This window comes from Megascapheus bottae, chromosome 10 (assembly GCF_031878675.1).
Source record: "Megascapheus bottae isolate mThoBot1 chromosome 10, mThoBot2.hap1, whole genome shotgun sequence".
NCBI classification, from domain to species: domain Eukaryota; kingdom Metazoa; phylum Chordata; class Mammalia; order Rodentia; family Geomyidae; genus Megascapheus; species Megascapheus bottae.
Window position 1 is genome coordinate 23,706,398 of NC_143518.1, and position 15,040 is coordinate 23,721,437.

General features: G+C 38.0%; 1 protein-coding gene and 1 long non-coding RNA gene across 2 annotated transcripts in view; one reads left to right on the forward strand and one right to left on the reverse strand.

Annotated features, from left to right (window-relative positions):
- Brinp2 (BMP/retinoic acid inducible neural specific 2) overlaps positions 1-15,040 on the reverse strand; it is a 98,624-nt gene that overhangs the window by 66,436 nt on the left and 17,148 nt on the right. The window lies entirely within an intron of this gene.
- On the forward strand, positions 57-12,666 carry LOC150057720 (uncharacterized). Its single transcript, XR_016536780.1, has 3 exons — positions 57-104; positions 1,288-1,360; positions 12,572-12,666. It is a non-coding gene; the product is annotated as an uncharacterized LOC150057720 (long non-coding RNA).

Sequence of the window (15,040 nt, forward strand, 5' to 3'; positions counted from 1 at the left end):
GTTGTCCTTTATGATATACTTGATGAAGCGGGAATTGCCAGAAGAATCTTGTTCAAGCTCATCTTAATGTAAAGAGGAACACATTAGGAGAAAATAAACCACAGGTATGGATGGGCTGTCATAAGTTTAGCCTTCTACTACTCATGGCTGTTCAAGTATTACTCCATAATTGTTCTATAAACTATACAGCACTATAAATATCCTTTATCTCATATACTTACACATCTTATCACTATGTTATGCCCTACTCAGCTATTTTAAAAACATCTACGTTACTTATCTTTTATTGAGGACTACATGCACAAATACATTAATAACAAATATATATAAAGTATCATGTAGCAAGAAGTGCCGTGAAGAATGAAGCAGGGCAAGAGGTCAGAGAGTACCAGTGAGGAGTGGGGATGTATATAGAAGACGAAAGTAACAGGTGTGTTTGAGTCAATATTTCTAGCAAGGGAGGTGGGATCCTACAAAAAGTATTTTAAGCATAAAAGCATGCCTCTTACAGGGAGGAAAGAATGCAGGTTGAGCTTGTTTTCCTTGGTACAAGAATGATAAAGAGTACAGCCATAATATTCAGTGAATGTGGGTACAAACAGAACTGTGTAACTTGATGGGTGGAGTTGGGGTAGATGGGGAAACACATTGAAAGGAGTGTCATTGATCAAAATGCTTTATAGTCATAAACTACTGTGTTGAACTGAATTACCTTTATACAACGAATTAAAATAATGCAAAATTAAAATACAACAAGACAACAACAAAAATAAGCAGCAAAGATGCTAGAGTGGCTACAGAACACTGAGTGGGGAAGTAAGTGGAGATAAAATCATGTTAGTTAGTGGTGACCAGATTCTTCTGTACCTTGGGCTGGCAAGGGCATTTTCTGGCTTCTTTACTGAGAATAGTATCTGGAAAGCTAAGTAGAGAGCACTTAAGAGGTCACAATCCCTGTCCAGATACAAGGTGATGGTGGCTGGAGCTAAAATGGTTCAAGATGGATGGATTCTATATGTGTGTTACATAGAGGATTATTAGTGTCTGCTTAGGGGAAGTATAAGGAAAGAAAAGGGATTGCTCATCCCTAGAATTATGTGCATTTTTTTAAAAGGACATTTTTTTCAAATTCTTTTCCAGTCTGCTTTTTATAGGACATGAGAGAAACAATCTCAGAACATGCCTGACCTTAAATTTCTCAACCTAAATAAAATTTTAAAATTAGAATGCTAAGAAAGTCTTTTCACCACAAAAATGCTTTCTGTCTTTTCTGTATTTCATCTGAAGAAAGACACAAGGAAGAACTTTGGCTGTACCACAATGGACTCCACTGGAATACAAAGAAAATCCAGATCCGATGGTATGAGTTACTAAAAATGGGATTGTGCCCTTAAAATAGCCTTTAATTTCACTCTTCCTAGGACATTCTGGGGAGGGCTGATGGCCTCTTGGCTATCTTTGCAAGTTAGGTCTCAAAAAGAGAGCTGGTGAATAAACAGTATCAGATAATCACATTTTCTGCTGGACTCATGTCGTACAAAGTTGCCCTTAAAATGTCAAGCAAAACGCCAGGTGTCAATGGCTTGTGTCTATAATCCTAACTACTCAGTGGCTGAGATCTGAGAATTGAGGTTCAAAGCTAGCTCTGGACAAGAAAGACTGTGACATACTTGTCTCCAATTAATCATGATGAGTAAGAAATGTATCTGTGGCTCAAGTAGTGGAGTACCAGACTTGAGTAAAAAAGCTAAGTGACAGTGGCCAGGAACTGATTTAAAGTTCCAGTACCAAAATTATTATTACTATATATTAAAAATAATAATAATAATAATAAAGTCAAACAAGAAGTGTATTCATGTAGGTGGCCAAATTTGGAAACCAAAATCATTGCCCTGCTGTAAAAAGGTCATTAATATTTTTCAAGTCTGGCCTACAGTTTCTCTTCCTAAGCAGATTAGTGTGGTGCCAAGTTTGAAGTTTATGACAACAACCATTTGGGAGCAATAAGACATAATAAGGGAAAAGATCTTTAAGTGTTGTTTCTCCCACTCTCCCATTACTTTTTTTTGCCATCTCTAAGGACCTAAGGAACAAAAATAGAATATAACATCCATGCATTCATGGTGTGTGTGTGTGTGTGTGTGTGTGTGTGTGTGTGTGTGTGCGTGTGTGTGTGTGTAACTATGAAAGCATATTTCTTTTCAGAAAGGGGGATGTCACATATTAAAATATGCCTGAGAAGGGATAAAGACTTTCCTAAAATTCCCAGTGGTCAATTTAAAGGGTCTTTTGTGGGACTAACCCACATTTTCCAGCAGTGTGTGATGCTGGTGTCACTTCTCTTTCAAATTCTCTCCCCAACAACTGTCACATAACTATCTGGTATGTGTTCCATGGACCTGATGATGAGGGATAAAAAAATCTCCTTTCTTCTTGAGTTCTCTTAAGAGTCATTGGTTGGAGAGATGGCTTAAGGAAGAATGTATTTATGTATTTATTGATTGATTGTTATTATCATTAAGTAGTTGTTCACAAGGTTTTCAATAAAATATGCCAAATTTAAAAAAAAATCTCCTTTCTCTGGATCCTACACTCACTGTGTGGTGGGTGTCCTTCTTTGCTGAGGCCTTCTCCATTCACCTGCTTATAATTATCTAAGTATAGGCTTAGCCTGCCATCCTTCTGGTTCTCAAGGCTTCTGAAATCCCATCATCTTTACAACTACCTATTTGGCAATGTCTCCACTTTCACCTCTTAAACCAAGGCCTCACAACTGCATTCCAAAACTGCATGTGTATGTGCATACACCAGCATTATTGGATTTGTGGAAAAATTAAATAGCACTGCATGCTCATTGCATTAAGTGAAACAATGGAAAGGCGTAAAGGAACAGTAATTATTTCTTCCTTCCCTCTCTAGTTTTACCTGTCTGAATAAGTTATACATGTTTTAATACACCGATTAATACCGGTTTTTAACCAACTCGTAGGAATTTGTTTGTTTATATAATATGTTCATGAATATATACTTATAAACAAATACACATGCATTTATACATAGTTCCTAGGCATTTAAGTCCCAATGCATCTTGTATTTATACCTAAACTACTATGACTTCAGTTTGCTTGCTTTGCTTTGAACTAGCATTTTGCAATAGTTTGTTTATCAAGCTAGCCTGTCCTCACCAAAATCATGTTTGTACTCACCTTTTCCCCCTAGTAGTTATTATCCTAAAATGAAAAACTTATCTGCTTAAAATCACTCAGTGGCTCCTCATCTTAAAAGTTCATGCACTTTTTCCTAGCCTTCAAGGGCCTTGACAATCTGCCTTCAATCTCTATCTTTAGTTCTTGTCACACTCTCTCACTCCTCTTGAGCCCTCCATCTACATTCTCCATTCTGTTTATTCTATGTTTCAAATAAATTCTAGGCTCTCTCCTGTCTTCTGTCCTTTTCCATAGCTACCTCCCTCTTCCTGAATGATATGCAAACAGTATCCAATAATCATTCTCTCTTCTGTTCTTCTATGCAAAGTTCCCCTTAGAAAGTCAAACCAAATGTCTTCTCGGGCTGCCATAACAAAATACCATAGATTGTTGGTTAAACAACAGCAATCCATTTTCTCACAGCTCTAGAAATCAGAAAGTCCAAGGTGAAGTCCCTGCAGGGTTTTGTTTCTAGGGAGAGTTCCCTTCCTCACTTGCAGACCTTTACTATCTAATATGACAGAGAAATAAAAATGTCCCTGCCCTCCAAGGTCATAGCACTATTTGATTAGAGCCCCAACCCACTGATCTTAATTATTTCCAAAATATCTTATCTTCAGACACATCCTATTAGGGGTTAAGACTCTAACATAGGAATTACAGAGGATGATTTTCCTTTTTCAGCACAAGCAGTCTGAGTAGGTATTCTGAGAGTAGCTGTTTGGGTTTGAATTCTCTTCTGTCATTTACTCTCTGAATGACTTTGAACAGGTTACTTATCCCATCTGTTTCAGCTTTCCTACTGCATGGGTTCTCAAGTCTGTGTATAGAGCAGAATTGTTGGTGAAGGTGGGGGAGTTGAAGGTGAGGGGTTATTAAATCATACCCAGGAGCTGAGTTAACAGATCTGGAGGGAGGCCTGAGAATGCATATGCTTAACAAGTTCCCGCATAGGTAGTAGTGATGATGTTATTAGAGGCATCATTTTTAAAAAATACAAGTAGGATTAATATTATTAGCACATGCCTTATAAGTTTGTCATTCGTGTGATTACATAAGTGACAGGATAATGTGCTCAGAGCAGTTCTGCTAATTGTCTAATGAATGTTGGGTGTCATTGTTCTCCGCCTGGCAAAATTGTACATGTATATCACCACTTGTATTAAACCTCTATTTTCTGGAAAGCTCTTTTGATATTCCTTGGTATCATTTGGAGTCCTTTGCCCAATAGCCTCTTTGCCTTCTAGACTTTACCAGCAAAATTTTAACCACTTATACCTTCCATGAATCGTTACGTGTTCCTGGACTGTGAACTTAAGTAGAGGAATTGTATTACTTATCTTTAACATCCATATATACATATGTATATATGATACTGAAAAAATTCCTAGTGAATATGGTTTGAATAGGGAAGTTAATGTAGAGTGTTCTGCATCTGTGAGGGTATATGGAGGTCTCTCTGGTTCAGGAGAGTTTTTTGCTTGTTTGTTTGTTTTGTTTCATTAGGTTTCAAATAAATTTTCACCTAGATTTTCTCTTTCAGCGATGGTTCTACCTCCAAACAACTCATTAGCATCTACTTTTAAGCCTGTTCCCCTCCACTAGCGGCTCTCTAGATGTCAGGGCTAACCCTAAAGGATCAAAGTTCCTTAGATGATTGTAATGTATATCTGTGTTAGAACAATTGAGCAAGGGGAATATAATTCATTAAAAAATGCATTTCATTCAAATTTATCAGTCATTTACTTCTGACCATGAATTTGTTTCTCTTATCCTACTATAAATTGCCAGCTTTGAACAGTTTTGAAAAGGGGTAAATAGAGAAATTAGCATTTGTAGAGCACTTTACAGTTTTCAAAGCACTTTCATATGCAGTGTGTCATCAAAATCTTAAAATAACCCAGTGAGGAAGGTATCATTCTTTACAAATGCTTTGAGGCAACAGCTCAAAGAGGAAGCAACATATCAGCAAAATGCCATCTGCCAAGTTTGTTTGCTCCTGGCCTCTGTGTTATCAACAATACTGTCTAATACTGTCTGTGGGCCTTCTTAGCTGATCATCTACAATGGGAACTCCTGGACCCCAAACATTTTCTCCACTTGACTTTTGGCATGCTTACTTTCATGCTGGTCAATGATTTGTTTAGGCTTTGTCTTTTGGTATCCAACACTGACTATACTTTGCCCATTGTTTTTCAGCAGATAACTGATTTGTACCCTCCTGCACTGCAGGAAATCAGGTATAGGCTTGGATTCACTTGAGCTCAGAGGAGTTAAATGCCTTGCCTAGAGCCACAAAGGCAGTGAGTGGCTCCCTCCCAAATGGAGTAAGAAACAACACACAAAGACTCAATGTTTTGAGCTGGAGAGTGGGCATGAAGAAAGAGAAAGAGGCTGAAATGAAATGAGGACATGAAACTTGTGCTTTGCCTTTTATAACTCTTCCTAGAGCCTGAGTTGTGAGCATATGATCAGATTATAAAATACAGAAAATTCTATGAGATGTGTTAGAATTGAAACATTCAAAGGAAGAATTTAGTTCATTAAGGAAGTCCCATAGGCGTCCTGTTTTATTCCAGGGATGTGGCAATGACCCAATAATGTTATTGGAACTATCTCCAAGACCCGAAGCACATTCTTGTAAATATAATTAATGGTGGCAAATATTTGTCCTTTGAGGGAATAATTTATGTTTAGATAAGTCATTTTGAACCAAATCTGGTAACTACAAAAGAGGACAGTGAAGATGAAAGCGCTTGTTTAGGAAAGCCAGTGGCTGTAAACTCAAGGGTTCTAAGCATGCTGTTTTAAAATTCTAGGTCCATAGGCCTTGCCATATTGCTTGTCTTGATCAATAAGTGTTTGATGAGGCATTGAGCAAATTAATGAATGAATGTGAATTATTTTGTTATGAGGCCTAGAGAAGATGAAGTGCAAGAATGTTCTAATTAGAAACAATGGCAATGGTACCGGAAACTATTGAAGGATCACCTGTTATTGGTGTGTATGTTTTGTTTGCATACACACACACACACACACACACACACACACACACACACACACACATGTAAACAGTCACATTCAAAGTACTATCACTTCTTAGGACTACTTTTTCTATCCATATGCAAATATGCATGGATTTCATGTATGTATAGAAAAGGAGTTAAATCTTCTTAGTCATGGATAGCTGCTCAGGGGAGAGGGAATAAATGCAATCTTATTAAAGCCAAAGGGGGTTACAGCGAGATTTGATACATTGACTGGTTAGGCACAAAAGTTTTGCCTGCACATTATGAATGCATCTTGTTCCCATTTCTGATTCGAGGCAGATGTCATGTCTCATCTTCTTTGCTATCTTATTCATTTAAACTATGGAAGTTCTTTTGAGACAAGGTCCAGAATACCATATTGTGTCCTGGCTCTAGCCCTGAATTCCCCTAAACATTTTCTTGGAGAAAAGAACTCCTTATCTATCCTATTTGAATTGGGGGTGACAAAACAATGTCAAAGTAAAATATCCTATTTGTGGAAGGTACCAGGACTAAGATCATATCATGGAAAACTATTTTTAGGGTATTGAAGGAATATGAAATGTGCTTTCCTACAAGTTACTATAAAAATGTTACTAGAAAAGATAGAGTTGTGGGGGAAGCCTCCCATATTCTCTCATACTGAATAATGATGGGAGATAAAGAATGTCAGTTTTATTCCTTTCTGAATGATGCAAACAATAAGATACATAGACAAACATATCACAAGCATCATTAGCATCTTCTTCATGTGTCACTCGCTCTAGTCCTAATTCCAGCATTTCCATTGCAATTGTGGCAAAAAAAAAAAGAAAATGTCTAGAGTTGTGGACCGAAAAGAATAGGAGCTGAATTCCAGATGCAGGTTTTACCAATGACCTTGAGCAAATCACTTCTCTAAGCAAGTCACTCCCTTGAGCTTTAGTTGTTTCTAAATAAAATAGAATGATTGGCATCACTGGTAGTTTCTACAGCCTCAGCTATAAAGTTCTCAGGCCTTGGTGAGGGTGTATGCTGGACATGTTCGGATTTTCTCAGTTGAGTTCTGCTCAAGAAATGCTCACATTCAAAAGGGAGCATGACCTGAGAAGAAAGACACATACGCATTGGTGTTAAATCACCCAACAAGGAGAAACTAAGAATTTCATGCAATTATATGGTTCTCGAACGTTCTTCTAATTGAATTACCACAGACGCCTGTTGGGCATTCCTGGCCATCTCCCCTGTAATTCTATTAGTATTACCTCTGTAGGTCCTATAAATGCCATTAACATAAGGCAGATATTTGCTTGCAATAAGATAACACAGATGATTTTGTCTAATTGTCTTTTCTAATCCCTCCCCCTCACCGCCTGGGAAATGGCTTGAAATTGCTCACATCCAGTCATTTATTACTGCTGATCAGAATTGCTTTGGAAACAGGCAGTGCTATTGGGGCATCTGAAACCTTCCCTAGTCCTCCTTGCTTCTAACAACAAAGTGAACAAAATGAAGTAGTTATACTAAGATCCTGATGTAAGCACACAGAGAAGGTGGTCAGAGCTTGTCTTAATTACATCCAATGCAAGAGTTTCACCTTGCAGCCCTAGCCATGTGGTGTCTACCTTTCAGTTAAATCTTAGTTTTTCTTGGGTTATTCAGTATTGAATATTTCTAAGTCTAGTCTGTGTTTTAGTTGTTCAGGGTACTTTCTTATCCATCATATGTTTCCAATTTTCTGGTAACCCATTCATTTCTGCATGTTGGCTGAGTAGATGTACTTTGTTTGCCCTTTGTTCAAGGCTTCAATGCAATATTTGTGACAAGTCTGGGGTAAAATAAGTTTTAAGTATTCTGCAAATTGCATTTACTCATGTTCTCATCTACTATTAATCTAAACTTGAACACAAGGTCCAGCCACTGGTCAGTGATAGTAATAAAAGTTGAAACTCAATTGTATCAGGGAGATGAGTGATGTTCTTTAATAAGACTGGAGCTTGGAGAGGCTCATTTCCTCTCCACAAACCAATATATATTCACAGATCCAGGCAGTGCAATAATGGGGAGAAATGAGTTAGACTGAATATGGGACCAGAAAGCTTCCAGAGCGTGTTTTTATAATGGCACCTTTACTTCTGCCAACTATTTCCTTCTCAAAATAACCCTTGGATAATCACCAGGTCCATCTACCCCCTATGGAAGTGGACATACTCAGGTACAGTGAGAAGCTAGTGGGATAACCAGTGGGCTTTTGACTCTTGTGGAATTGTAAGGGTCCATCCTTTGCCATATTTGGGGAGGTTCAAGTCAAAACATTTTTTTTTCTTTGGTCGGGCATGGGGCCTGGACAATGTCCCTGTGTTCTTCAGTTCAAGGTTAGTGCCCTACCACAGCATCACTTCTGGTTTTCTTTTTGTTTTCATTTTATTTTTTATTATCGAGGTAATTACAGAGTGGTTATAGTTACATTAGCCAGATAGGAGGTGTATTTCTTCTCACATATTGATACCCCTTCTTATGTTTTTGGGGTGTTTTTATTTTGCCAGTCCTGGGCCTTGAACTCGGGGTCTTGGCACTGGGATTTCTCAAGACAAGAACTCTACCACTTGAGCCACAGCACCATTTCTGGCTTTTTTCTATGTATATGGTACCAAGGAATCAAATCCGGGTCTTTGTTCATACTAGACAAGCACTCTACCACTAGGCTAAACTCCCAGCCCCCTTCTTATGTTTTTGTCCCCATTTTCCTCCCCCACCCCCTCCCAATCATCTTGTTTTCCTCCTTCCCTTTCCTATTTCAAATAAGCAAATAAATATACCAGGTAACAAAGTCAGATACAGTAACAATATGAGATTAACCAAAGGGCAAAAAAAAGAGAAGATAAATAACATAGTACATTAAGAATAACAATCACACAAGATAAAGCTCTCTTATTTCCATATTCTGGGGATCCTTTCATTTAGTTTCATCCTATATGACCTTATGTACCTAGGTTTTGTGCTACTGTAATCCTCTGCTAGGAGAGTCCTAGATGTATACCAATTATTGCAAATGAGGGAAACCATTGAGCCTATGTTCCTTTGGGTCTGACTTAATATGAGTTTTTCCAAGTCCTTCCATTTCCTTACAAAGGAGGTGATGTCATTCACCATAGAATTCCATTGTGTATACCACTTCCAGTTTTCTGGTGTTTAATTAGAGATAAGAGTCTCACAGACTTTTATGCCTGGGCTGGCTTTGAACTGCAATCTTCAGATCTTAGCCTCCTGAGTAGCTAGGAATACAGGCATCAGCCACCAGTGGCTGACTTTAAAACACTTTAGGGGATGGGTGAGGATTTTGCACCAAAGATAGGAAGTAATGAAGGAACAAAAGTTTTGCACAAGACCCCTATCAAATCTTCTGAGAGCAGAACAATTACTGGAATAATTGCTCCACTGTGGACATGAATTTGATGCTTAAATTTGTTTCCCATTATTGCTATTGTTGCAATTGATTGATGCCATTTTTAAACCTATTTGCAAGAAATATGGTCTTTCATTATAGTCTTTTATTTGTTAATATAAGGTTATAAAATATATATTAAGAAAAGTGTAAGAAAAATCTTTTACGCCATAGAAAAGAGATCTGATATTTGTACATTTCCAGCTTAAAAATATGCAGCTTGGAAACATCAGCTTTTTGGCATTTCCATTATAAATTTCTTCTGTATACCTTAGACGTGAGAGACACATCAAATGAACCAGATTTGGAAAAAGACTGCCAGGCCATTAAGTATTACGTCCCCAAGGGCTACTATCGTTTGTTCTCATCCTCATGCTCTCCGGAATTTTATCTAGTTTAGTGTGAGATGTCTTAAGTAACATATTTCCCAGAGGAAACAGAATAAGGAACAGAACTTGCCATTAAAACAAGCCTTCTCCACCAAGCTCTGGCTGCCCTTTGAAACTTAGCTTCTGAAACGCTCTATGCTCAAATTACCACTCATTCCATTAGATAAGATGCAAGTTTTGATAGGATTTTTCAGCACAGAGATTTCTGGATTTGTAAAGTAGTACCCTCAGGGTGAGGAGCCAACGGAAACATCTTACTTCCCCGGAGAGACAATGCTCTCTGACTCCATATTTTAGGACACAGCCAGGTCCCTATGAAATATGAAGGTGTTGAAGTAGTTTTCTCAAAGGGTGAGGAGAATTTCTTCCTTTAGTCTATTCAATGAGAATAATATGATAAGAAAAGCTAATGTTTATGAGCCAGACAACCATATTAAAGACTGAAATTTCTCATTTAATCCTCACTAAAAAAAAAGTAAAAAAAAATCATCTGTATTTTTCTATATGAGGACACTTACATCTGTTAAGATGACTCACCTATAATCACATTCACATAACTAGTACAGCCTAGAACTGAATCCAGGCAATTTGACCCTACAGTCTGTTCTCTTAACCACAACTTACAGAGCAATTCTTTACCTGAAACCAAGCTGCATCCTGGGATCCCCAAACTAGCTTCCCACTCTGTGAAACAGACCTCCATCAGGGAAGAAAAATCACCAGAAGGTCTACTTTGCCTCTAGATGCTTCCCAGGGGGATGCTGCGTGCTTTGCTTTACCAACTCCCACCAGGAGAGAAAAGATAGGAGAGAACCAGAGCCTGCCAACCTTGGCAGATGGTATGTAGGCTGTTTTGAAGATGGGAAGAAAAAGATACTTTGCTGGCTGACAAAGAACAAGGGAAAGAGATTGGAGAAAAGTGTGACATAAGCAGAAAGAGCTGCACTTGAAATATATGTAGAAGGGAAGAAGAAGAAGGATTAGGGACTGTTCTAGGCAACAGATGGGTAAATAGACTTGAAAAGACATTTTTTAAATGTCATATCACTCCAGCCTCGTGAAGAAAGGAAACAAGAAGGGCAAGCTCCTCTTTCAGAAGCTTCTCAATCAAAAGACTCAAGAGATGTAGATTGGGTTCCTCTACATCGGGAATTTCTTGCCCTATCTGGGCTAATCTGAAGTCTTCTTATAAAAGGAGAAAATGCAGGAACATTCTGAGGAGCTTGAGTTTTACCAGATCCTAGCCATTTCCAGCTGACTTGCAGGAAGGGAACCAATACCATGCCACATAAAGGGATTTCTGTGCAGTTGAACTTTATACCTGTTACAAGCTCTTGGTAACTAACACCTGCTATGAAGCTCCAAAGATCTTCCCAAACCTTGGCTGAGCGCATACTGATTATGTCTCACATATTCTCCTTTCCTTTTCCTTCACAAGCCAATCTTCAATTATTTATGCACATGACTTAATGTTAAATGGTTTATTCATGAGTTTGCCTTAGGAGACAGGAGATAGACAACCTGCTTTTGTGAAGGTCTCTCTGGAGAGTGGCAGCTACACAATGTGTTACTCCATCAGGCTCTATGAGTACAAAACATCTCAAAGTTGACACCTCTGTTTAAAGTAATGATCAATGTTCCACAATCTCCAAGTTGAGAAGCATCTATACTGACATATGATGGAGGTAAGGGATCAAAAGATGGCATATGCTGCAAGCTCATGACTGTAATCTTGGCTACTCAGGAGGCTGAGATGTGAGAATCAGAGTTGGAAGTCAGTTAAGACAGGGAAGTCCTTATCTCCAGTAAATCCCAAAAAGCTGGAAGTGGAGCTGTGGCCCAGGGAGGGTGGCCAGGCCCTAAGTTCAAGCAAACCTCACTACCACCAGACACACACACACACACACACACACACACACACACACACACACACACACACTACATATATATATATAGTAAACATATTTAACAGGGCAGGGGATATTTCTATTAAGGAGAACTGATTAGCATCTCTGATTATTTGAATCTGTAACAAATCCAAACAAGATAATTTACCACACTAAAGGGAATTTGCCATTGTTGGATGTGGTTCGTTTCTGCAAAAGAGTTGGGGCAGACAAAGGAATCATTCTGTCATCCTTCCACATTATTCTCTGTGCACAGTCTTGGCCTGGGACAGGACTTTTGGGCCTCTGTTTGGCAACTGAAGGGCTAAACTGCTAAAATGATCTTGTTGACAAACAGGACTCATTTATAAATTGAATCCAAAGCAGAATCCATGTTGATTGTTTCCTAAGAGAAACCAAACTGTCCATATTTCAGCTTGCTTGCTGTAACCTTTAGCTATTTGTTAGGAATTTTAATATTCAAATCTAAGTGACACTATTGATTTTGCTTAAGTTTGCACAATGTATAATAAATATATAATTGCATTAAGACATTTTAAATGACTTATGTAAACCCATCTCTTCTCTCTTGTCTCTCCTTCCTCTTCCTATATCATGGCCTCCATTACCTTTGAAGGACCTTCCTGAACTGCATATTTCCCAACAATTAGTTTGTGCTTTGTCTTCAGTTTGCGTAATTACAAAAATCAAGCTGGCAAAACCTAGAAAAGGTGAGTGCTTTCATACAAGTATGAGTTTTACTATAAATCTATACATTGCCATTTCTGCTTTTTTTTAAAAAAAAATCACTTTTAAGAAATATAGATGTGGGTTTATTTTCTATAAACAATGGCTGAATTCTTAACCTTGGCACAATACTGAGCCAAGAGCTGCGGGAACCAGCACAAATAGAAAGTACAGTACATGCTCTAAGCTCTCCAAGGAGCCCCCAGTGAGATAAAACAAAGAAACCTCACAAGTTAAGAGGTAATGCAGGAACTAAGTAGATACTGGTGCACATCATGGGGCAATCATTAGCTAAATTACATTAATTTTTCACTGTGGAAAAATTCTCCAGATTCCACTTAACTCATTTTTGCCACCTTCCTCTGATATTTGCAGAAATATCACCTCTTTATTGAGGAATCATCTGACTATCCCATAATTGCAGTTCCCTTCCTCTACTCAAACTTCTCTTTTTCCCATGCAATTTGTTTATTGTCTGTCTCACCACTACCATTGTAATATAAGCTATACAGGGGCAAGGATTTTATTTTTTGTCTGCCCTGATTTTGCTAGCATCTAAAAAATACCCAAACCTCAAAAACACTCAATGAATATTTTTTTTATTCATATGTGAGCATAGAATTGCACTAGATAGAATATACATGAAGCTGATCCAAGTTATTGCTCTTCTTTGAAGAAATTCATAAAATGACATAACCGACAAAGAACAATAATGACAGCAAGGATGGAAGTTGTTGTTTGTCAGGCACTAGTATGTCGTCATTATGCTGATCTTGTTTTACTATCTTGTTTAATTTTCACAACAATCCTTTAAAAGAGATGCTGTCTCCATTTTATTGATGAGGAATAATGTCCTTGAAAATTTAAATAATTGGTCTAGGTAACACAGCGAGAAAATTGCTTGTGTTGGAATTTCAGCCAAAATTCTTTTACTCCAGAATCCATGGATCATTTTTAATCCTTTTAATAATAGCATATTTCCAAACATTTACAGTAGTAGAATCATCCTGTTAATCTCTCTGTACTCATCACTATATAACATAAACTTATGCTGATCTGGTATCCAGAGTCCATGGTCATCACCACTTGCTACGTGAGCAACTGAAGAGCATAGAAAATATAGAGCAGAAAAATGGGACTCTGTACACTGGAACATGTGGAAAAAACTCAATGAGGCTTGCTTTAATTCATCTCCTTTTCTCTTGCCTTTTGCAAGCGGAACCTCCAGGATTCTTATAAAGGCTCTTTCCCCACTCTGGCCTTGACCTGAGCTCAGCAGGTATATGGAAGGGCTGTTTTAAAGGAAAACAACATTAGGACTTATTTTCATAAGCTCATGTACTTCATTTGGGAAGGAAGCATTTTTTGCTAAGTTTCATCACTAGAGGGCTGAAACTCAAAAAGAGAGAGAATGGAGGACAAGACCAGATATCTCTAGTTGGGCTTTGGGGGGCTGACGTCAGCTGATAATAAGTTTGCCAATCAGGAAACATTTTCTATTACATAGTAGACACATGTACATCTACACACTACAGTAGAAAACAGCTCAACCATAAAATTTGAGGTACAAGGGATATGAGAGGGAGCCAGGAAAGCTGATTTCCCAAAGGTCAAATATGATTTTAAGTACCTATTGTTGAAAAGCCAGACTGAATGTGTCTTTCCTAATTCTTCTCCTCCATCAGAGCTCTTCAATATAGTTGATAAGAAAAATTAAGGATTTGATTTAGACAGATTTGACTTGGGTTCTCATATGCTTCCCCATTTGTGTAACCGGAGGCAGACACCAAATTGGCCCACATTTCAGTTCTTATAACAGGGACATGATGCTTTATTTTGTATTTGTAGGGTCTCTAAAATGATGTGTGAGATGTATTAGGTCTGAAGAAATCAAGCTTGGGAGATTTTATGCTCAAGTGTTACATTTGCAATATCCATCCATGAAGATGATGTTTCATCATGGAATATGTTCTCTAACTAGTATTATCCATATTTTTACAAAGAGAAAGTAAGGTGCCATGAAATCATGGATTGTAAACCCTAGTAACCCACATTCCATATAAATTTTGGAAAAGATTTAGGATCTGCAAGTCCAGACTATTTTCCCCCATTCTTTCATATTCTCCAATCTCTGCTACCTCTATATTAATATCTTTGAAGGTACTGACAAGAAATGGTCTCATCCTCAGGCCCTAACAGTGCAAGAGGCCAAATACCTTCCTGTGCCCACCCCTAGAATTAGGGTTGACCACATGGCTTAATGTGTATCATTAGTCTTCTCAATTTTTTTCTACTGAGACTAGGAACTGAAAGGCCAAACAGATAAAGTATCTCTTCCAGTTCACCTTGCCCTTTCAGA